The sequence below is a fragment of the Diadema antillarum genome, unplaced genomic scaffold, assembly GCF_040938485.1.
Source record: "Diadema antillarum isolate AM-2024a unplaced genomic scaffold, OU_Dant_1.0 seq00002150_RagTag, whole genome shotgun sequence".
Taxonomy (NCBI): Eukaryota; Metazoa; Echinodermata; class Echinoidea; order Diadematoida; family Diadematidae; genus Diadema; species Diadema antillarum.
The window spans coordinates 11,005-35,313 of NW_027272789.1; the positions used below are offsets into that span (position 1 = coordinate 11,005).

The following is a 24,309-nucleotide window of genomic DNA, read 5'->3' on the forward strand; positions in this document are numbered from 1 at the left end:
GGCCGCCAGAATGGCCCCTAAATGGCCGTCAAAAACGAAAATTTCCATGGGAGCCCTATATTACCTTCTAAATGGTGTGAAATTGAAAACAAGTGGCGGTTTCACTCTATTTCGAGGGTGCTGAATCCGAACCTGGTTGATGCAACTTTCGTGTTCTTTTTTAAGGGTTTTGAGATGTCCAAGATGACCGCCAAAATAACTGTCAAAAATTGGTAAATTTTAGGCCATATTCAGCACCCTCGAAACTTGGTTGTTGAAATTCGTCCATTCTTTAGGGTTTTTAGACGTCCAAGATGACAGCCAAAATAAGTGGCAGAAATTCCAATGTCAATATATTTTTTCTTAATGGTAAAATTTTTAAAATAAATTGATGGTCTTACCCTATTTCGAGGGTGCTGAAGGTCTTTGAAGGTTTTCGGACATCTATAAATATCCTGTATGAACGGAAACTCCTTAACATGTTCTTATACTGAAATGGTGAAGTATTGTGCTCCAACGCGAAGCGGGAGATTAAACCCATGCAGGGTGAAAAGCAATAATTCGTATTCTTGAATTCAACTCAGTTGAGCGAATTTGTCAAATCAGCCAAAATTTATTGAAAGTCAAAATGACAGTCACAATGGTATTGTAATATACTGAGATATTCCGATATGTCTCAAACGGAACTTTAACACGTACTGGAACAAAGAAGAAGTGATATTGACATCATACTGAAACGTACAAACGCAAAGAAAGATACGATTGAAAATGTCTTTATGCATAATTGTTATGAAATAATGCTTGTGGTCTCCAATAATATGGCTCCATAGATGTAAAGTTAATCCTTTTCGGCTATCAATAGAGTAAAATTAAATTATGGCATGTTGGTATTTGGTGTTGAAACTTGTCTTGTATTCTGACGAGTCTCGCCTCGTATTCTTGTGAAACTTGTCGCATATTCTGATTAGGTCATTGGAAATGGTTGCATCCATGACCACTATAGTAGATATCAATAAGGGTAATTTCGAAAGCACTCTGCGCGATTATGATATTCGTAAGTGCTGGATTATCAACTATTACCTTCCATGTTGTCGTTTGATTTTTATTTAGTTTTTTTTTTCCAAGGCGCGTTACCTGTGATTTGTCCGTCCCCTCGTGTGTGTTTGTAATAGATTATATATACATATATACATACATAATGTTACATCATATTGAAGAAAAAATTGAAGCATAACAATAAAAATGTCCCACTCGTGTCTTCAACAATGTCATCAAGACCACCAATATAAACCAAATAACCAATTTGAGTGTTCATGGATAAAGAGATTAAAACTGCTCATGGATTAAGGCAGGTAATGTTGGGTAATTTCAGTACACTTCTCTACATCACTATCAAAATATGATTTAGATGAACATGTCTTGTCCATTAATTGTTAGTGTTCAAAACTTATCCATTATAATATGTAGAGGAAACATGTGTAATCTTGCAATTATTCAACCGCATCTGTAGTCTTGAAGGGTTAATTATTGCTGGCACACTAAGCCTTGTATCGTACCAACTCAAAGATATCCAGTATAGCTGGTTTCACTGTATATACAGCAAGTTCAAACTGTGCCATTGACGAAAACCATCAATTGTTATCAATTTCTCACCATTTATAAGAAGGAAATACATTGGAGTTTCCGTTTCGGCGGCCATTTTGGCGGCCATTTTGACTATCTCGAGGTGCATCATCCAGATTCGGATTCAGCACCCTCGAAATAGAGTAAAACCATCTACTATTTTCTATTTCTCACCATTTAAAAGCTAATACATAGATATTTCCGGTTTTGATTGGCGGCCATTTTGGCGGCCATTTTGGCGGCCATCTTGAATATCTCAATACCCTCAGGGATGCAAGGTTTGCATCATCCAGACTCGGATTTAACACCATAGAAATAGGGTAGATCACATCAATTGTTTTCAATTTCTCACCATTCAGAAGAAAATACATGGGAATTTCCGGTTTTAATTGGCGGCCATTTTGACAGCCATTTTGGCGGCCGTCTTGAATATCTCAAAAACTTCATGGTTGCATGAGTTGCATCATCCAGATTTGGATTCAGCATCCTCCAAATAGGGAGAATCATCAATTATTTCCAATTTCACACCATTTAGAAGGAAATACGTGGGAATTTTCGGTTTTGGTGGCCATTTTGGCGGCCATCTTGAATATCTCAATATCCTCAAGGATGCAAGAGTTGCATCATCCAGATTCGGATTCAGCACCCTCGAAATAGGGTAAAACCATCAATTGTTTTCAATATCTCACCTTTTAGAAGGAAATACGTGGGAATTTCCGGTTTTGGCGGCCATTTTGGCGGCCATCTTGAATATCTCAAAATCCTCAGGGATGCAAGAGTTGCATCATCCAGATTCGGATTCAGCACCCTCGAAATAGGGTAAATCCATCAATTGTTTTCAATATCTCACCATTTAGAAGGAAATACGTGGGAATTTCCGGTTTTGGCGGCCATTTTGGGGGCCATCTTGAATATCTCAAAACCCTCAAGGATGCAAGAGTTGCATCATCCAGATTCGGATTCAGCACCCCCGAAATAGGGCAAAACCATCAAAAAACATCGGGTGGACGGTAAAACAAGGTTAGGCCCAAAAAGTGGTTTTGGCACCCAGACTAATAGCTCTACAATGCACATCACATTGCACACACATATCACCTTGTACGCGGACATATCACCTACTTCTAATAAACTGATCAGTTTGAAAACAGTACTAGACTCTACTGAAGTTCGGTCTACTATTAGGCCTATGTGGATTTGAAATGATCTTATCGTTGTAATTCGAAAGTAAACTCGAGATGCTCGATCTCGAGTCACCATGTTCACTGGCAGCACTACCGCTTCATAGATCATACAGGAGTAGGCCAACTGTGGTTAGCGGTGTATTTACGAATACTAGTGCCCAAAATGATCCACAAACAAAAAAAAAGTTGTGCAAAAGATTTCGAAAGAGCTCTTATTTGGCCATTTATGCATGTTCCACAAGCCTATGGCTGTAGAAGTTGTGACTTGTAAAGTTGTACATTTCACGTGAACTACGGATGTACCTGCTCTCCTATCCACGCGTACGCTGGGCTGCTCTGGCTGACAATCATGATGCTCGCTCGCCGCTCGCTCCCCGCTTACTTCCAGCGGGGTTACGTGGGGAGCTCGTGAACCGCGAATCGAATGTAAACTGAATAGCGGAGCATTTGCGTACGCACGCAGTGATCACATGTGACCATGTATGCAAATAACGTACAGTATGCGAGTTCGTTCATCCCTGTACAAATAGGCCAAGCCATAGAAATTTAGTCTAGTCCACGCGCTTGCGCACTTCAAAATCTAAGCTAAACTTATGAATAATTCATGTCCTGTAGCTTTTCCATGTACGGAAAAAATATTTGCTGCCCGGAGGCGTTTTTTTGTAAGACGGCACAGATTGGGGCATGGCGCGTGTTAAACCTATGGGAAAAACGTTGGGTTAGGGTTTTTGGTTATGGTTATGGTTAGGGTTAGGGTTAGGGTTAGGGTTAGGGTTAGGGTTTGATGGTTAGGGTTAGGATTAGGATTAGGGTCAGGTTTAGGGATAGGGTCCCCGATAGATTTTTAGTTTCCCCAATCTGTGCCGTCTAAAAAAAACACGCTGCCCGGAGAGGTCCACGCAGAACGCCTGTCGTAGTAGGAGGCCCTCAGCGGCAGCACCTCGCAGGCAACTCCCACGCAGGTACTTCGCAGTCCCCGTGTGCAGCCAAGATAATGACATTCTGAGTGCGGGACTTCTACCATTCCTTCAGAGGAATTCCTTCACTGATTTGTCAGCCCCCACGCGACTGGCACAAAGGTATGGAACGCGGAAAGGACAACCTTGGTTTGGTCGCCTACACGGTTTTATCACCGCTACTTTTGATTTGATCACCGTCACTTTTCATTTAAATTGATCACCGTCACTTTTTATGTGATGGCTCTCCATAGTACCAGCCATCAAATGGTTTCTGGCAGCGATCAAATCAGTTGTCCTTTCCGCGTTCGTAGTGTGCGCGCGAAAAGGACAGTTTTAATTTGATCAGAGCCACTTTTAATTTGATGATGGCCACTTTTCATTTGATGATGGTCACTTTTTACTTGATCGCTGCCACTTTTTATTTGATGATGGCCACTTTTCATTTGATCGCGGCCACTTTTCATTTGATCGCAGCCACTTTCTATTTGATGGTGGCCACTTTTCATTTGATGATGGCCACTTTTTATTTGATCGCCACCACTTTTTATTTGATGGTGGCCACTTTTCATTTGATCGCCGCCACTTTTCATTTGATCGCAGCCACTTTTAATTTGATGATGGCCACTTTTCATTTGATGATGGTCACTTTTTATATGATCGCCGCCACTTTTAATTTGATGGCCACTTTTCATTTGATGATGGCCACTTTTTATTTGATCGCCGCCACTTTTCATTTGATCGCAGCCACTTTTAATTTGATGGTGGCCACTTTTAATTTGATTGCGGCCAATTTTTATTTGATAATGGCCACTTTTCATTTGATCGCAGCCACTTTTAATTTGATGGTGGCCACTTTTCATTTGATGATGGCCACTTTTTATTTGATCACCGCCACTTTTCACTTGATGATTGCCACTTTTAATTTGATCGCAGCCACTTTTAATTTGACGGTGGCCACTTTTCATTTGATGGTGGCCACTTTTCATTTGATGATGGCCACTTTTTATTTGATCACCGCCACTTTTGATTTGATGGTGGCCACTTCTCATTTGATGATGGTCACTTTATTTGATCGCAGACACTTTTAATTTGATGTTTGCCACTTTTCATTTGATGATCATGAGGCAAATCTCTCGTTTGAAGAAGCGACACCCCTGTAGAAATTGCCAGTGTATATCTTGGCAATCAAGGACTTAAAAACCAAAGATATAAAACACCTGTTTCTTGACCCTGGCCTAATCTAAGCATCAGTCACCACCACGGGGGGGGGGGGGGGGCACCCGCGAGAGGAGATTGTTTTGGTTTTGGCATGGGCTATGTAGCTCCATGGTGCGTGTGTGTGTCGGCAAACTTCTACAATGCTCTCCTTCTTATTTCTCTATTTTCGTTATTTATGGGTCAATTTTTTTCGTTCGAAATTTAAAACGGATGACCATAGAATTTCTCAATAGAATATAAGATTTAACACTTTAGAAAGAATAGAGAAAATTGAGTTCACTTTAAATGGTCTGCCACAGGCAGATATCCTTATCATGCTCTGACGTAATATGACAGCTGTTGCAGTCATTAAACCCTGGCTTGGCCTCCAGGTTTGCCACGCCTGAGTAGAAAATTACTTTGCAATGGGCAAATACATATCCTCCCACTTCTCAAACGAGGACTCGTTAGGGGGTTATAGCACCCCATCGGCTTCGTTTGCCAATGGGGTCTTGTCTCAAACGGGGGTTTGACGGCATGGCCACTTTTTATCTGATCGCCGCCACTTTTTATTTGATGATGGCCACTTTTTATTTGATCGCAGCCACTTTTAATTTGATGACCACTTTTAATTTGATGATGGCCACTTTTTTATTTGATGATGGCCACTTTTTATTTGATCGCGGCCACTTTTTATTTGATGATGGCCACTTTTAATTTGATCGCAGCCACTTTTAATTTGATGGAGGCCACTTTTCATTTGTTGATGGTCACTTTTTATTTGATCACCGTCACTTTTAATTTAATCGTGGCCACTTTTCACTTGATGATGGTCTCTTTTTATTTGATCGCAGCCACTTTTCTTTGATCGGAGCCACTTTTAATTTTATCGCAGCCACTTTTAATTTGATGGTGGCCACTTTTCATTTGATGATGGCCACTTTTCATTTGATGTTGGCCACTTTTTATTTGATCGCCGCCACTTTTTATTTGATGGTGGCCACTTTTCATTTGATGTTGGCCACTTTTTATTTGATCGCCGCCACTTTTAATTTAATGGTGGCCACTTTGCATTTGATGATGGCCACTTTTCATTTGATCGCCGCCACTATTGGTTCTTATGTACCATGGATTGATAAAGAAGTGGAGAAAATATTTAAAAAACGTAAGAAGTTATGTGATATTGCTAAAACAACGAACGCTAAGAATGACCGTGAGAAATTTTCACAAATAAGACGGGAAGCTAAGAAATTGTTGAAACAAAAATGTAAAAATTATTTGTGTAATACCCTATGTGAGGATATAAAGCAAAATCCGAAAAGATTTTGGAAGTTTGTTAAATCAAAGAAGATTGAATAAAAGACGACATCGTCATTTGTAGTAAATGGAACTCGCGTAACAGATGACAAAATGATTGCACATGTTTTAAATACACAGTTTCAGTTTACATTCAATGATTCCCAGTTTACTCATCCCCGACTGAACGATTTGTTTTCTTGTGTTCCAGTCATGGAAAATATTGTTTGTGATGTCGCTGAAGTACGTAAATTATTACAGAATATTGATGTCAGTAAATCCCAAGGACCAGACGGCTTGCCAGCAAAAATATTGAAAGAAGTGTTGTGTAGCGGATGTTTTGCTACTTGGGATCGGTTGATATTAATTCTGAGAGGTACACATCACAGTAAAATGAGTGGCGACACAGTTCATTTGAGTTTCGATACGTGTGCTTTATTTGAGAGGCGTTTTGGAGGCGATCCTCTCTCTTCGAGCATCAGAATCCAACTCTTCTTCTCTGCATCTTATACAACTTGTCAATCTCTTCATACATTCAATCATGAGTATTACACATTGGTCACTGGTTACACTGTTGTGACACACTATGAATGGGTGAATGGAGGTGGAGTCTTCATGTTATAGAGGGGTTTTAATTGGGCAAAACTTTGGTTGTTATAGGAACAAAGGCGGGACTAGGCGATTGACCATGTACAAAACATGCTTGTGAAACCGTTTATCATAGTTCCAGACTCTTTCATACTTTCTCTCTTGCTCAAATCCTTACAATAATAATATACAGTTAAATAAATTAGACCAATTACTGTATATGAAATGCACGATGAAGACATTTAAGTTCTTCTTTAAGTTCTGCTTAAAAGACTTAGTCATGCCGAGGGGGTGTATGATACATGAACTTATTTTACCATTGAGTGAAATATCCTTGTCTTGTTTGTATTTTGGTAACTATTCAAGTTACCAAATTAAGATATCATATTCAATAATGTCTATACCATTTTTAGGATATAGATTTAAAGCAAGTCAAATTAAATTGTGCAGACTTATGCACTATAATAATACATGTATTTACACAATGTTGTGCAGACTTATGCACTGTAAACAAAGCATCAATGTGATTTTGCCTATCAAACAACGGCAATTCTGGTAACACAAAATAAAGTAAAACAATTCGCTGGTCATTATTCTGTGCAGTGCGATAAACAATCTGATCCAAATAACAACCTTGAGTGCTTGTATCTAATGCACTATCCATGCATATTATATATCTTCATAATAAAATCATTTGGAAGATAATAGGAACGCTCAAGGAATAAAAGTCAAGTCTATGATCCAGGCAAAATGTCATTCAATTTTTGAAAGACTATCATAGAATATCATGGCTTACAAACCTTTCCTATTAAGAGGAAATCTTTCCAAATGACTAAAAATAATAAAATGTAATGAACGTGAACTCGCGCTTTCAAGCGAGTTAAACATAAGACGAGTGTTCCAAACTCGTAAAGCATTCATCAAGAAGATGGAATAGGTAAATCGTCCATAGGCAAGTAATTCCAAACTTGTACATTAAAAAGACATAACAAATATGTGACACACTGTGTATCACACAGAATCCATTTAAAGGTCCTCTAGACTTATAGAGGCACAAAATGATAGTACATGAAGTTAAAGTGTCGCATACATAATTTCTATTTACAAAGTCACACATACAATTGTCTCATGAATTTCTTGGGTGTTCCAGTTACAGGAATATTCTTGTCTGCCAAGATACTTTGGACTAAGTCATGCATGTCTGGGTATAACCCTATGTTCCACCAAAAACGTATGTCTTGAGGGTCATTATCAGTAACATTCCTAACAAATGAGGTCAGGACTTGTAACTGTCCAGCCTTGAATCGCCCTCTGTGTAATGACATTTCATTGTCTGTGGGGGCACTCATGAGCAAATCAAATTGCCTTTCTAGGTCAGGCTGTTGCAGGGGGGTGGGGGCGGCTATGCCATCATTTGAGGGTAGGGAGTCAACATAATCTCTGTCATTGAATGGGTCAGTGGTTTGCATGCACATAATTTGGTCAGCAGTACACTCTGGTCTGATTTCGTCATGCTCATCCATGAACTGTACTGACGGCTTGTCAGATTTTTGACCAGTCTCGTTTTGTGCTGCTTTGCCTAGTCTTTCTTTCAGTCGCTGTATGTGCGTGATCGGTTTTCTGTCATCAGACGCTTTCATGAAACAGGGTTTCAGCCTGTTGAAATTGAAAACATCTCGCAGGATTTCTCCCTTGAGAGTTGCCAGAATGTAGTGGGTCCTTTCCAAAATCTCGTGTATGACCAGGGGTCCAACCCATTCAGCTGCTATTTTTCGAGAGTTAGCAGTGAGGGAAGAGGATGTAGGCTTGTACAAATAGACTAGCTGACCTACTGAGTAGATAGGTGATTTGTTCAGTCTATTGGCAATCTCTGCATTCTGCTTGTTCTGTTGTTTTCTTTGCAGTGAAAGCATGGTCTGAGAAATGTGGTCAAATTTCTTCTTGAGATGGGCCACATATTCATCATACGTCTGAGAAAGTCCATTCATGGAGTTGAAGGTCAAGTTGGTTAGATTTGGGGCGTCTCGACCAAAAACAAGTTCATAGGGGGAATGGTCACCTAATGTGGAGAGGAAAAGGAGTTGTAGGCATAGCATGTGGTCGAGATGTATCTTACCCAGTCATTTCCAAACTGGTTAAGGTTGATTTTGAGAAAGTCGGAGAGAGTTCTGATATGTCGTTCTACGTGTAGGCTACCGTGATTGGCAACACTAATTACTTTCTTGTCAATGTTCAGGGCGTCACACAGTAAAGTCAGTAATTTGCCGGTCAGTGAGGCAGCAGCGTCGGTCACGATACATGATGGTGGTCCAAAAATACATATCACTTTTTGGATCAGTGCTTCGCATATTGTTTCTGCGTCTAGCGTCTTTAAAGGCGCACAAACAACAAATCGAGTGATTTCATCACAAATCACCATCAAGTGTCTGAATCCTGTCTGTGAACTGGGCATTGTCTTGAAGTCAAGACTAATACGTTGGAATGGTCTGTAAGAGTCGGGTATTCGCGTGTGAAAGGGTCTGTCCTTGTCTGGTTTGCCCTTGAATTGCTGGCAGCGCAAGCAAGCTTTGACATAATTGTTAATTCTGTCAAACATGTTGGGCATGTAGTAGTTGCGTCTGATTGCCAAGTAAGTCCGTTGGGTCCCTTGGTGATTGCTAAGGAGGTTGTCATGGTGTTGGGAGATGATTGTGTCAGTCAAGGATTCTGGGATTGCTAGTTGTATTCTGAAGTCATCGTCCTCTGTGAAGAAAAGTCTGAACAGTAAGCCGTCACACAAAATGTACTCTTCAGCCTTTACTTTCACTGTTTTGGCTGCTCTTTTGTCACTAGGTAGAATGTCATGTGACAAATAGTCATAAACAGGCTTGAAGAAAGGCGAGGTTTGCTGTTCAGTCATTAGTTGTCGCATGTCAATGGGAAGGTTGTAGTCTCTGATTATTTTCCGTTTGATTAAGTCAGTAAACTTGTCTAGCTCATGTTGTTTTGGAATGTGTCCAGCTACAATGTTGTTTACCTTAGTGGTCAGTGGCTTAGGCGGGGTGTAGAGGTCAGGCGGTACTTCTCGGTATTGGTCGTTAGAGTTGTGCCGGTGTTGGTGTTGGTAGTCGTTATGTCTGTCAACTAATCTTGGTTCGTGAAGTTGAGGAGTAACAGGTGTATGTCGAGTAGGAGGTCGCGTGGAAGGGGCATGGTTGTCATGGGAATGTGTGTGGGAATGTGTTGTGACTGGAGTTGTGGCTGGGGGTGTGTCATGTTTTGGTTCTTGTCTCTGGTTGGTTGGTCGTGCATGTGTGTCATTTGTTTTGCCTAAGTTAGGTTTAGGGGGTGGACGTGGGGGAGGAGCTGTAGTAGTGGGAGATGCTTGAGGTGTTGGGTCACTGGCACGTGGAGGAAAAATGTCTGGGATTGTAACTCCCATCTGTTTTGCATATGCACGTGTCATGGGTCGTTCAACTGACTGGACGGGGTGAAGAGTAAAGTCACTCTCGCTAAACAAACTAAAGGAAAGGGGAATTACCTGATCTATTTTCGGGTGCTGTTCACTTGGAACACGGGAAAGAAAATCTGCTAAAACTAATTCTGTTCCTTTCTTGTAGCCAATCTTAAAGGAATATTCAGATAATTTGAGAAGAAGTTTCTGGAGACGTGTTGTGCATGGTTGTTCTTTTGACTTTAAAATTTGGACAATTGAACTATGGTCCACAAATGCATTGAATTCACATCCTTTCAATAGATGCTTAAATGCTGTCACATTGATCAAAAGGCCAAATAATTCCAATTCTGTAACACTGTATCTTTGACATGCGTCAGGTAAGACCTTCGAATAGTATCCAATGTTTCTCTCTTGTCCGTTTATGACTTGGGTCAAGTACGAACCGGTTGCAGTCCGTGAGGTGTCACTATACAAAGTGAAGCGTCCTGTGCTCTGGGGCATATGTAGTACTGGGGGATTGGTCATTAGATCCTTAATTTTGTTGAAAGCTCTTTCATGTTCGTCAGTCCACATGAATTTGTTTTTCTTCCTTGTCAGTTGGTGCAGGGGTTTAAGTATGGCCTGAATTTGTGGAAAGAATCCTGCCACATAATTCACTGCTCCAACAAGTCTCCTTACTTGTCTGGGGGTCTTAGGTCTAGCCATGTTACGTATGGAGGCACATCTGTTATTCATAGGTTGAAAACATGCCTCACCGTCCTTATTGATAGTAATCCTGTGTCCCATGTATTCTACGTCATTCCTGAACAGTTTGCACTTTTTCGGGCTGATTTTCAGTCCGTTGTCAGAAAGTGCTTTTAAGACCTGTGTCAAGTGTTGTTTATGAGTCGTCTTGTCGGGTCTAAATAAGATAATGTCGTCATGGTGGGCAATACAAAAGTCATGAGAATAGGGAATTGTACCTAATATGTCGTCAATCTTGGCTTGGAAGAGTCCGGGGGAAACGTTAAGTCCTTGTGCTAGTCGTTTGTAGTAGTAGTGTTTACCTCCATGGTATGAGGCAATTCCGGTGTATTTTTGCGCAGACTTTGAGAGGGGTATGCAGTGAAAGGCGGATTTCAGGTCAATAACACTCATTACTCTAGTCTCTGCTTGTCCGATTCGTTTAAGGGTCTCTGTCAGTAGGGGAAAAGGGTGGTTTGTTCGTCTGATTTTGGAGTTCAGATGTCTAAAGTCAGTCACAACACGTTTTTCCGATTTGTCCTTTTTAGCTACCAGTAGTACTGGTGATGTGTATGATTGTGGTCCGATTTCTAGTATTCCTAGCTTAACAAGTTTCGTAAGTTCCTTTTCAATCTGTCGTTTGTCGGGTTCTGTGGCAAAGTAAGGGCGTATGAAAAATGGTGTGTTGTCAGTCAGTTCAATGTCGACTTCAAAGTCGGGGCAGCTGGAAAGTTCGCCGTACAAGGAAAATGCAGGCCTATTGTCTCTTAGTAATTGTCTCAGTTGGTCCTTCTCAGTAGGGGAGAGTATGCTGTTGTTTAAGTCAATGTGTTCCTTAATTATCTGGTCTTCAGTCATGCTTGCAATTGGATCACTGGGGTCAAGGTGGGGGTATCTCTTGAGGTTGTCTTGTCTAGTCTGGTATCCATGGTTACCGTCTGGGCATGGGGTAGAGAGTTGGGTGCTGTAAATATTGTCTGTGTGCCGGTCAGTTAAGGTCACATTCACCTTGTCAGTGGGAAGGGGCTCAGACACAGTTATGGGGCATGCCATGTCGAGGTATGCAATTGGTCTGCCTTTTGCAAATTGGAGGGGTCGGTCAGAAGTATTAGTCACTAGTATTTGGGTCCTGCCCTTCATCAATGTTACGACCATGGTAGAGGGGCAATGTCTACCAAGGTAGTCGTTTGCAGTCAGTATGACGTCAGTGTTGCGGAATTGTGGGGGTGCCTGTCCCTGTAAGGTCATGAGCGTGGAGTCTTTAGGGTTGATAGTCACTTTGTTTGTCGGGGAGAAAGGTACTCGTTTCTGTTTGATCTTGAACCTGTTGTTCCTGAATGTCAAAGTCCCGTTTAAGTCCGATAGTGTATTCGTCCCTAAAATCAGGTCAACACCAACAAGATTTTCTACAATGAGGGCAGAAATTTCAAATTTGTGTCCCTGAATAGTGACCCTGAATGTAATCGCCGACTGCGATTGAAGGAACTGCCCGTTCCCTAATCTAAACCGTGTAGGGGCTACCTTTCGTCTTTTTAGGTTGGAGAGATGCGGGGTCGATTTCACGTACCTGTCCGAAATTAAAGTCTTAGTCGCGCCACTGTCAAACAGTATGAACATGTTCTTACCATTGTCTAGTCGTCCTTTAACAAAGTTTCGATCAGTTAATTGTAGATCTACATCGTCAGTCCCTAAGTAAGTCGATTTCAAGTTGGAGTCATGGTTGGGGTTTTGCCTGTGATTCTTACTACGGGAGGAGGAATAATGAGCGTTATTATATTGTCCTCCCGCCCTAAAAATCCTGTGGGCGTGGTCCGTAGTATGGTTGTTGGTCGTAATGTTGTTGATGTTGATGTTGGTTGTGATAATAGTGTTGTTGTTGTTGTTGTTGTGCACGCATGTCAATGTCCCTTAGCCTTTTGCGACATTGTCGCCAAACATGTCCAGGTATGAGGCAATAGTCACAAATAATGGAGCGTCTGTCATTGCGCCTGGTGTAGTGCGGCACGCGGTCATTGGGATGGGGGCTACGGGTATGGCTGCGATGGCGGTTGTTTGTATATTGGCGGTCGCTACGATATGGGCTTCTGCCCGCACTGTGCTCGCGCTTGCGACCTCTGCTGGAGGACCTCGAGTGGGGCGGTCCCCGTCCTCTGTCACGAGTCCGTCCTCGGGTCTGGTCAAGTGTGTCAAGTTTAAGGGAGTTGAGGTCGTCCTTTAATCGGTCTATTTCGCTCTGAGTGGCGAAGGTCAAGTCTTTAGTCATAGGTTGTTTGTCTTTTTGTATGTCTAGGTACAACTGCGCTTTAGTAGCTATTTCGTCGCAGGTCTGAGTAGTAGTCGATGCCGACATGAGGACGGCGGCAGTCATGGGGTAATGAGTCCAAAAGTCTATGTCTAATTTGGGTTTCCCCATAGTCAATGTAGGAGGCTGCTACACGGAGTCGTTGTAGGAAAGCCTCAGTACTCTCGCCGTTAGTCAGGTGTACAGTGTTAAAGCCGTGTACGTTGGCAAAGTCTGATTTAGCAGAGCTAAATCGTCGTACAAATGCTTCACGCAGGTCACTGAATGTCTTAAAGGTTTGTCCGTCAATCCAAAGTCGTGCTTGACCTTGGAGGGTTCGTTTGAATGTCTTGAGTATTTGGTCGAAAGAAGTGGCTTTCGTTACGTCAATGTTATGGGCGTCAAGGTAGTCAAGAAATGTCAGCATGTGGGCTGTTGCATCGTCGCGGTCAAGTTTGTCCCCCGAGAAGCGGGCGGGTAGAAAGTCAATTTGTCTGAGTGTGGTGGTGGTGGTGGTAGTCATTGTTGATATAGTTGTGTCAGAGTTGGTCTTACTTAAACAAAAAAATTAGAAAGTAGGCGTACGCGTTCCTTACTACTTGGTGAACAAATACAATATATACAATCTACAAATCTAACTTAATGTAACACAACTCTCATACGAATACAATGCACGCTCTCTCACACTGGAACAATGAAATGTGATTGGTTTCACTTACCGATTGGGTCAGGCCAGAGAAGAACAGATGAATTGAATGCACAAATAAAAACTTTACAATAGATGTCAATTTGAATATGTCAGTGCCAATCCGGGGCTCGTTATAAGGGAGTCAACATAACATAGAATGTCAATGTCAGAAAGTCATTGTTTGGTCCTTGTCCAGTGGTGTCCAGGGTTGTTAATGTGATGACAGCTTTCAAAGCGATGGTGATGATCAGGCGGTGATGTTGGCGGTGACTTCCACTGGTCCAGAGAGGGAAATGATTGTGATGATGGTGATTATGCTGGTTGCGATGACGTCTACTGCGATGATGGTGCGGAGATGAAGATGGCGGAAATGAAAATGGTGGCGATGTCGATGTTGATGCTGATGGTGATGATGGCGGCTGGTGTTGCGATGATGTTGTATTTCTTGAGGTCATGGAAGTGGCGCTCATCTCATTCTGGAGAGCAATGTCGTCGAAGTCAGTCGGGATAAGTCATCTTGGGTTCGGTCACGCCATAGGAGAACACGTCATGCAGTCGAAACACGTGATCATGTATCATTATATGTTGAAGTCCACGGTCATGCTGTGCTGTCCGTTGTTGTCCGTTTTTCACATAAGGACAATGGTGGCAGATGATGTGATATATGCCATCATATATCAGATGTGGTACTTATAAGCTCTCAGTTCTGCTGCACAGACTTTCACAGCAAGGAGACAAGTTCTGGTCTCAGGAAGCTGAAACTTTCGTTGGCCACAGCAACAGATGTCAGTCTTATTTCTTATTCTCGGAGCACCGGGTTCTCACGCGGTAGTGTCGCAAGTTATGAATAATTGTTAACAGTCAATGTTCTGTCACAACTGCTGCACGTGTTGAATTGTTCAAATCAAGCCGGGTTCTCCACCATGTTGTGTAGCGGATGTTTTGCTACTTGGGATCGGTTGATATTAATTCTGAGAGATACACATCACAGTAAAATGAGTGGCGACACAGTTCATTTGAGTTTCCATACGTGTGCTTTATTTGAGAGGCGTTTTGGAGGCGATCCTCTCTCTTCGAGCATCAGAATCCAACTCTTCTTCTCTGCATCTTATACAACTTGTCAATCTCTTCATACATTCAATCATGAGTATTACACATTGGTCACTGGTTACACTGTTGTGACACACTATGAATGGGTGAATGGGGGTGGAGTCTTCATGTTATAGAGGGGTTTTAATTGGGCAAAACTTTGGTTGTTATAGGAACAAAGGCGGGACTAGTTTTATTAAGGAGGTAGTATTCTTGGATTTGGAATGAACAACAATTCTAAGTAATCAATGGGGGAACGGCAGGATGTTTAGGTTTGGCTTAGCCTGGTCGTAAATTAGATGGGGCTAGAAGTACTCAAGGGATGATGAAGGTCGATGACTCACTGGATGAGGAGAGCATTGGTAGGGGTCATTGACTGGTGGAGGTGAACTGGTAGTGTATATCCAGTCATCAATAGAATGGGAGGGGGTAGTGATAACTTTGTGTATCATTACACAACAGAAGGGTCTGAACAATTAGCCAGCTCCTTATGTCAATTATTCAATGAATCTTTGTCCTCGGGAAAGCTGCCAGTTGACTGGCGAAGAGCTAACATTTACCCTATAAAAAGAAAGGTGAGAAAAACGACCCAATATTATCGTCCAATTTCTATGACTTCTATTGTGTGCAAATTACTTGAAAAGATTGTATGTCGTCGACTTGTTAATCACCTGTCAGTGAACAATACTAGTATATTGTGTGACGGTCAGCACGGTTTCCGTGAAAAGCGCTCATGTGAGAGACAATTGATAGAAGCTATTCACGATTGGTCAAGTGCGATGGACTCAGGCTCCCAAGTGGACATCGTCTTTTTAGATTTCGCCGAGGCGTTTGATAGTGTTCCGCACAGCCTTTTAGAAATTAAATTACAAAGGTACGGTGTAGTAAACTCCAATTTGAAATGGATCATGAATTTTCTTGAACATAGAGAGCAGAGGGTTGTGCTCAACGGGGAATGTGCCGACTGGGTTGATGTTAAGTCTGGTGTCCCGCAGGGAACCATCCTTGGTCCGATTTTGTTCTCATGTTTCATAAATGATATTACTAATGATATATCTTCCAATATTCGTATTTATGCAGACGATTGCATTTTGTATAGGTGTGTCAATTCACTTGAAGACTGTGACGATTTACAAGGAGATCTTGATGCTTTGGGTAAATGGTCTAAGACATGGCATCTTGACTTTAATGTCAATAAATGTAAGATTATGAAAATGTCACGGAAAAGAACATAATATGATTATGATTATGTTTTATTGGAAAGAAATTAAGTATAACTCATTCAGAAAAATATCTAGGAATAATTATTAATGAAACACTCAACTGGAACGATCATTGTAATAAAACGTATGTTAAATGTAGTAAAATTATTGGTGTTATAAAAAGAAATTTTTTACATTTTCCCTCACATGTTTTAATTAGTTTATATAATTCACTTATACGTCCATGTTTAGAATATTGTGCTGCTGCATGGGATCCATACAGATTATTTCACATTAACGTACTTGAGCGTGTTCAGAAGAGGTTTGTTAGATTATTGTTTCGTGACTGGGAAACAGGTTATGATACGTTGTTGCAAAAGATACATTTCTCGAAATTAATTGCAAGAGGTAAGTATTTCAGACTTATAATGTTTTACAAAATGATAAATGATATAGTGAACACTGGACAACAAAGAATTACACGAGAGAACAGATTTGGTAGAAATGATCATAATAAGAAAGAATATATCCCGTTTGCAAGAACTGATTATTTCAAATGTTCTTTTTATGTCAAGACTTCACAAGAACGGAATTCATTGCCAAGTAACATTGTAGCCAGTACATCTCTTTCTCGCTTTAAATATTTATTAAGACAGTTTTCATGTATGTGAATTCATTTTACAATGTATCATGTATAACATATAAGTCTCATTTGGTGAATTCTTAAGCTTATTTTGTCTGGTGCAATATTAATGTGCATATACTATGATATAGACTTTTTTTAAAAAGATGTATTCGTCCATGTTTTAATATTCCGCTAGTATACCCTGCAATATGGTTTGTTGTCTTAGATGATTATTCCTCTCTTGCAATATCACTTATTTACATTTTATACTGGTTACCCATTTCTTGTGCAATATATTGCTGTTCCGAAGGCCAGAGTTTGGTTTCATTGTCATTTTGTAATAACGGTATTATATTTATACTTATATGTATTTAGATATTTGCATTTCAATGTACCGATCATAGTTTTTAATTTATTTAATCTGGTGATGATGTACTCCAGGGGTGCAGACATGCATGGGTATTCGTACCTTTTTTTGCACCCCTAGACATGTTGTTTTGATTTGTCTGAATAAATACAATACAATACAATACAATACTTTTAATTTGATGATAGCCACTTTAAATTTGATCGCAGCCACTGCTAATTTGATGGAGGCCACTGTTCATTTGATGATGGTCACTTTTTATCTGATCGCCGCTACTTTTAATTTGATGATGATCACTTTTCATTTGATCGCAGCCACTTTTCATTTGATGATGGCCACTTTTCATTTGATCGCCTCACTTTTTTATTTTCATCGCCACTTTTCAATTGATCGCCGTCACTTTTTCTCTTTTCATCGTCACTTTTCATTTGACTTTCACTTTAAATCGATTGTCACTTTTGAATCGATCGTCACTTTTCATTTGACGGTCACTTTTCATTCCGTCGCCACTTTTCATTTCGTTGCCACTTTTCATTTCGTTGCCACTTTTCATTTGGGGCGGGGCCGCATGGGCCAATGGGGAACTTGCTGTATGCATGCGATCTGCGGCTGCGCGGTGCGTGCTAAACAGTTACGAAGTATAGTACATGTACGTACATACGCCTGGAAGTACTCTTGGCTATGGTAGATCTATAGATACTTCCACCGGCAGTTTCTCCAAGATTAGTAGGAGATCTGAGTGAGGGCCAAAGAAAATTAAAGATGGCTAGCCGCGATAGCTCCGTAAGTAATTCAATTTCAAATATTATGGCGGATAACCTTTTTTTTTTTTTTTTTTTTTTTTGCTGTTATGGCTTCGTTCGTGTGACTGACTGAGTGTGAGTGTGTGACTGTGAACAAATTATATTCCTGTACGTTATGGCTGTGCATGTATGTGGTGGGCTGCAGCTCCTTACTTCACGCGTATCACAGCACAGTGCAGTTGGAGGTAGGCCTATTAATAGACTCTCCCCCTTTAGCTGTGTAAATTTACAAGGAGGAGAGCCCCGGTAAGCTCAGACTCATGAGATCTCACTGACACTGTATAAGAAACCTCTCTAACGTTAGTCCATACAGTGTAGATCCGTGAACTTCTAACGTTAGTTACTTCTAACGTTTAATACTAACAGGCCTACCTCCAACTGCACTGTGCTGTGAAACGCGTGAAATAAGGAGCTGCAGCCCACCACATACATGCACAGCCATAACGTACAGTATATATAAAAGTTCGTAGTCACATACTAACACTCAGTCAGTCACACGAACGAAGCCATAGCAGCCAAAAAAAAAAGGTTATCCGCCATAATATTTAAAATTGAATTACTTACGGAGCTATCGCGGCTAGCCGTCTTTAATTTTCTTTGGCCCTCACTCAGATCTCCTGCCAATCTTGGAGAAACTGCCGTTGGAGATATACCACCATAGCCAAGAGTACCTCCTACGTACTAGTATGTAGTACTTCGTAACTGCTTAGCACACACCGCGTAGCCGCAGATCGCATGCATACAGCAAGTTCGCCATTGGCCCATGTGGCCCCGCCCCAAATGAAAAGTGGCAACGAAATGAAAAGTAGCAACGAAATGAAAAGTGGCGACGGAATGAAAGGTGACGGTCAAATGAAAAGTGATGATCGATTCAAAAGTGACAATCGATTTAAAGTGAAAGTCAAATGAAAAGTGACGATGAAAAAAAAAGTGACGGCGATCAAATGAAAAGTGACCATCAGCAAATGGAAAGTGGCCATCATCAAATAAAAAGTGACCACCATCAAATTAAAAGTGGCGGCGATCAAATGAAAAGTGGCCATCATCAAATTAAAAGTGGCGGCGAGCAAATAAAAAGTGGCTGCGATCAAATAAAAAGTGACCATCATCAAATGAAAAATGGCCACCATCAAATTCAAAGTGGCCATCATCAAATTAAAAGTGGCAATCATCAAATGAAAAGTGGCGGCGAGCAAATGAAAAGTGGCCATCATCAAATGAAAAGTGGCCACCATCAAATGAAAAGTGGCTGCGATCAAATAAAAAGTGGCCATCATCAAATAAAAAGTGGCGGCGAGCAAATGAAAAGTGGCCATCATCAAATGAAAAGTGGCCACCATCAAATGAAAAGTGGCTGCGATCAAATAAAAAGTGGCCATCATCAAATAAAAAGTGGCTGCAATCAAATGAAAAGAGACCATCATGAGATGAGAAGTGGCCACCATCAAATTAAAAGTGGCGGCGATCAAATGAAAAGTTAACATCATCAGATGAAAAGTGGCCACCATCAAATTAAAAGTGGCTGCTATCAAATGAAAAGTGGCCATCATCAAATTAAAAGCGGCGACGATCAAATAGAAAGTGACCATCATCAAATGAAAAGTGGCCACCATCAAATTAAAAGTAGCGGCGATCAAATGAAAAGTGGCCATCATCAAATTAAAAGTGGCCACCATCAAATTAAAAGTGGCCATCATCAAATGAAAAGTGGCCACCATCAAATTAAAAGTGCCTGCGATCAAATGAAAAGTGGCCATCATCAAATTAAAAGTGGCAGCGATCAAATAAAAAGTGGCCATCATCAAATGAAAAGTGGCCACCATCAAATAAGAAGCGGCTGCGATCAAATGAAAAGTGGCCATCATCAAATAAAAAGTGGCTGCGATCAAATAAAAAGTGACCATCATCAAATTAAAAGTGGCTCCGATCAGATTAAAACTGTCCTTTTCGCCCGCACACTTCGAACGCGGAAAGGACAACTGATTTGATCGCTGCCAGAAACCATTTGGTGGCTGGTACATCGTTGTACTATGGAGAGCCATCACATAAAAAGTGACGGCGATCAAATGAAAAGTGACGGTGATCAAATGAAAAGTAGCAGTGATAAAACCGTGTAGGCGACCAAATCAAGGTTGTCCTTTCCGCGTTCCATACAAAGGGCACACAGTATACCACCAAGTAGAATTTAAGTAGAACGCGTCCAGCAATTGTAAAACATATGCACTGACTCACCCAAATCCTTGTCCGCCCTCAGAAATTGTCCGGTATACTGGGAAATCCCGACACGCAACAAGCCCGCGTAGCTTGCCCGGAAAGGTGTGATAGGGCCTAAACATGGTTGCGTTTAAATAGATTCGCATGCGCACCTCCGGGCGACTACGGGTGAGATACGTGCTAGGTACTGTCATGAACGGTTCATTTGCGGGGACCTCAGGGTAGTAAAAATGTTCTTCATTAAGTCGCACGCAAGGCTTGCCCGGAAAGGTGTGACACGGCCTATATGAAATTAATTTCTAAGCGATGTTTATTTGGTGTTCAAAATCCGCAAAAGATTTTTGTTTTCATTTGTCTATGTTAGCCTTGATTGGATGACATTTACAAATGAATATTTTTATGTTGAGTTGCATTTGCAAGGAAGAAAATAGATATACCCTGTGGAAATGTGCTATACATCTAACCAGAGAGAAAGACAGGCGGTCTTATGTAATATTGCTTCCAGGTAAACGGTGGATGTCAGGGATGCTTGGTATACTTCATTGTATTACTTTAAGTGGAAATAAAATCATTTGAATTGAATTGAATTGAATTGAATTGAATTGAAAATGTTTACAAGAACCATGAAATAGCAAATGCTAGGTGTTTACTGTCGGCAGTTATCGTTACTTCTGAAGTGTTCATGACTCAACTTTATTCTTCTAAGTATATCCACGAAGCTAAAACATAAGTAAAATACATTAATCAGATAATTATTCAGTATGGCTGCGAAGATAATTACTAGTAATGTTATTTCTCGGATGTTCCTCAAAGAGGCGTGGGTAGACTAGATCATTGGTATTATATTTAAATGATACCTTGACGCAATGCAACTAGCGGAAATTCAAATCTTTTATTATAATTAACGATTCAAGTGTAAATGTTTACTTAGTGTTCAGTCAATTGACTTCTGAGTACGGTGGCTAAGTCATTTTAAGTCATTATAGCTCTCTCCACTAAATCACAGGATGCTTTGGGGGTAAGTGAAGGTGGTTGAGTTTTTGAGTGTTGGGTGACCAACACAAATAATAGCCAAACACAATTCCTAGTTCATTCTGACACTGATAGACACGTAACGGCACAGACAAAATTGTAGGATATGTAGTTTTTTGACTATTTTTTTTTTGGCAATCAAAGATAGCGTCGTGAAAAGAAGCATGTATAACCTGCCTTTGAAATCACATAACATGACAGACCATTATGTAACTAACAGGTGATGAGGCCATGGTATAATATATTTCTGCTGATTTAGTTATTGAGTTTGAGAGAAGCTCCCTTAAATCGCTCAGTAACTTTCCGCAAACGAACATTGTCCACATTCTTAAAGGCATTATTTATCATTTGCAGATTGAACAGGAACCAAAAAAGGTTCTAAAATATGACTTGGGGATAGAAACAGAAACGATGTAAAATGTTGATCAGTGTGATTAGTGTTAAGTATTATTGAATATAGAAAATGTGAACAATAGTTCTTATAAAATTGTTTCTGGAATAAAACGTCTGCGGTAATGTTAATTGAGAAAAAAAAAAGATAGTGATGTCTCCTTACACAAATGCTTATGCATCAAATGTAATTACTCGAACCTTTTTTTTAAATCACTGCACCGTGATATGGTAAACAATACCTGTAATGTCAAGTTACGTAGATAATCTTAGAAGGTAAATATACATTGATCTGCCATATCCTCAGGGTGTCGCGCCAAACATAATACTAGTAGCCTTCTGACAAGGCCTCGTGCTAGAGGAATGAGACTGACCCTTCACAATGCGTGGGCATTGCGAGAAACGGTTGAACACGAGACAGAGTGGGCCAGCCCCACTCGGCTTCCCTCGTTCCTTCGCCATGTTCGCAGTTATAATGTATCTCATTTTCAGCCTGGAGGCCTTGTCAAAAGGCTTCGCCAATGGGGTTGTTTTATTCATCGATTGATTGATTGATTGATTGATTGATTGATTGATTGATTGATTGATTGAGTGAGTGAGTGAGTGAGTGAGTGAGTGAGTGAGTGATTTGATTGGTCGATTGATTAATTGATTGTCTCTGTGTGTGTGTTTGGGAGAAGCATTCTTGAGCTCTCTGGGGAAAGCAATAAAACATTTACAGCCGAACGAGTCGCACGGGTAACTCCCAAAAAGAAGGTAAATCTAACGGTCAAATAATGTTCTGCCTTTCTTATATCGTCTTTATGGAATTGTTTCAGGTGCTTTGGGTGGGATTGCTGTTGATTTTGACTATATCCTTTTCACTTCCCGTTCGAAATAATGTTACTGATGAATTGAATCATGATTAGATAGAATCATACCATAATTTCTGTACGAATCATTGATAATGGAAGCATTGGATTTAATAGATAAGCCAACCCTTCCAACCATGAAAACGATCAAGCATAATTCGAACATTCTATCTAAGTAATTCTATCTTACGAATCATAATATGTCGCATGTACCTTTTAGTATTGACCATAAAATAAAAGAGATAGATTAGTTTTCCAACTGGAAATATGACAAAAAACAACAAACAAATAAAGAGACAAACAAATAACGAGAGAGTATCTGATAAATAAAATGAGTGTTGTCACTGCTTAACCATAACAGAGGGCCTTGTAGTCTAGCGGATATAGACCACATATAGGGTGAATCATGCACATTATGGTAAAAGCACCACAATTGGTACACATGTACATGATGCCAATACAAGTCATTTCTGATATGGAAGCCACTCTGATTCTGCCTGTGGCGGCCGTGGCGGCCATTTTTCAAAATGGCCGCCATGTGATATAGCAATGCTGTGTATTTTGGAAACTATAAGTCCGATTGTGGTGATTCTTGTACCAAAGTATAGGTTTTGAGGGTCAAGGATTCCAATAGAATAATTTTTGAGAGGATAAAACCATGGCAACCTACTTATTGGCGGCCATTTTGAAAAAATATGGCCACCATGCTAGATATAACATATCCTTAAAATGTATGGACAAAGGGTCATGACTCTGGTACCAACTTATATGTTTTTGGGGTCAAGGATTCTGATAAATTCAACTGTAAGTGAATATGAATCGTTTCATCCTACGTTTTGGCGGCCATTTTAATAAATATGGCTGCCATACAACAGATAATGAATATTGTATATCTTCGAACTCAAAAGATATATAATCCCGATTCAAGTGTAAAAGTATAGTTTTTGGGTGAAGGTTTTCAATATAATGATGTTTCAGCAAAGTGAATAGGTTCATCACATCCTTTGTTTTGGCGGCCATTTAATAAATATGGCCTCCCTCCAGTTAAACATGGCTGCCGCTCTACATTCTATTCATATATCTTTAAAACCAATGGATGCATCTTCATGATTCTGGAACAAAAATATGTTTTTGAGATTCATTTATTTAAATGGATACATCTGTTCGTATATACAACCATCGCATCCTATGTTTTGGCTGCCATTTTAAAACATGGCCACCGCAATATATACTTTACTGTACGTCTTTGAAACTAATTGGGGTCAATGATTTTAAACAAGCATTTGTTGATGAATAGAACTAACACATTTCGTTTTCATGTCCATTTTGATAAATATGACTGCTGCACTACATAGAGTATGCACACACACACACACACACACACACACACATTATATACAGTGTGGCCTAGAATTAACGGAAACGCGAGTTTTCGCAAATATCTGCACATTTGCATTACTTTGATGCCAAAATGAATGACATAGAGTTGTAGAGAATTTATCTAGAAGAAGAATGACACCAAAATCCCTCGATTTGGTTGAGTAGTTTTCATTCTACAGATGTTTTTGTAAAGACGGGTCGAGCGTAAATTTCTTAGCTCAATTCAACAAATTTCAGCATCGAACAAAAGCCACTGCCTTGGGAGACTAACAAAGAATCGAGGCCGCACATCACAATGTGGAATGCTTGAATAGGATTATTGTCGAAAATAGACCTTCAATTGTTGAGTAGTCTCCGTTGCTGAGCTTTGATGAAATAAAGTAAGAAATTAATGATTAACAAAAA

At 40.3% G+C, this 24,309-nt stretch overlaps 1 pseudogene; it reads right to left on the reverse strand.

Moving 5' to 3' along the window:
- Positions 1-12,014: 12,014 nt before the first annotated feature.
- On the reverse strand, positions 12,015-14,970 carry LOC139714058 (uncharacterized; annotated as a pseudogene).
- Positions 14,971-24,309: the final 9,339 nt, after the last annotated feature.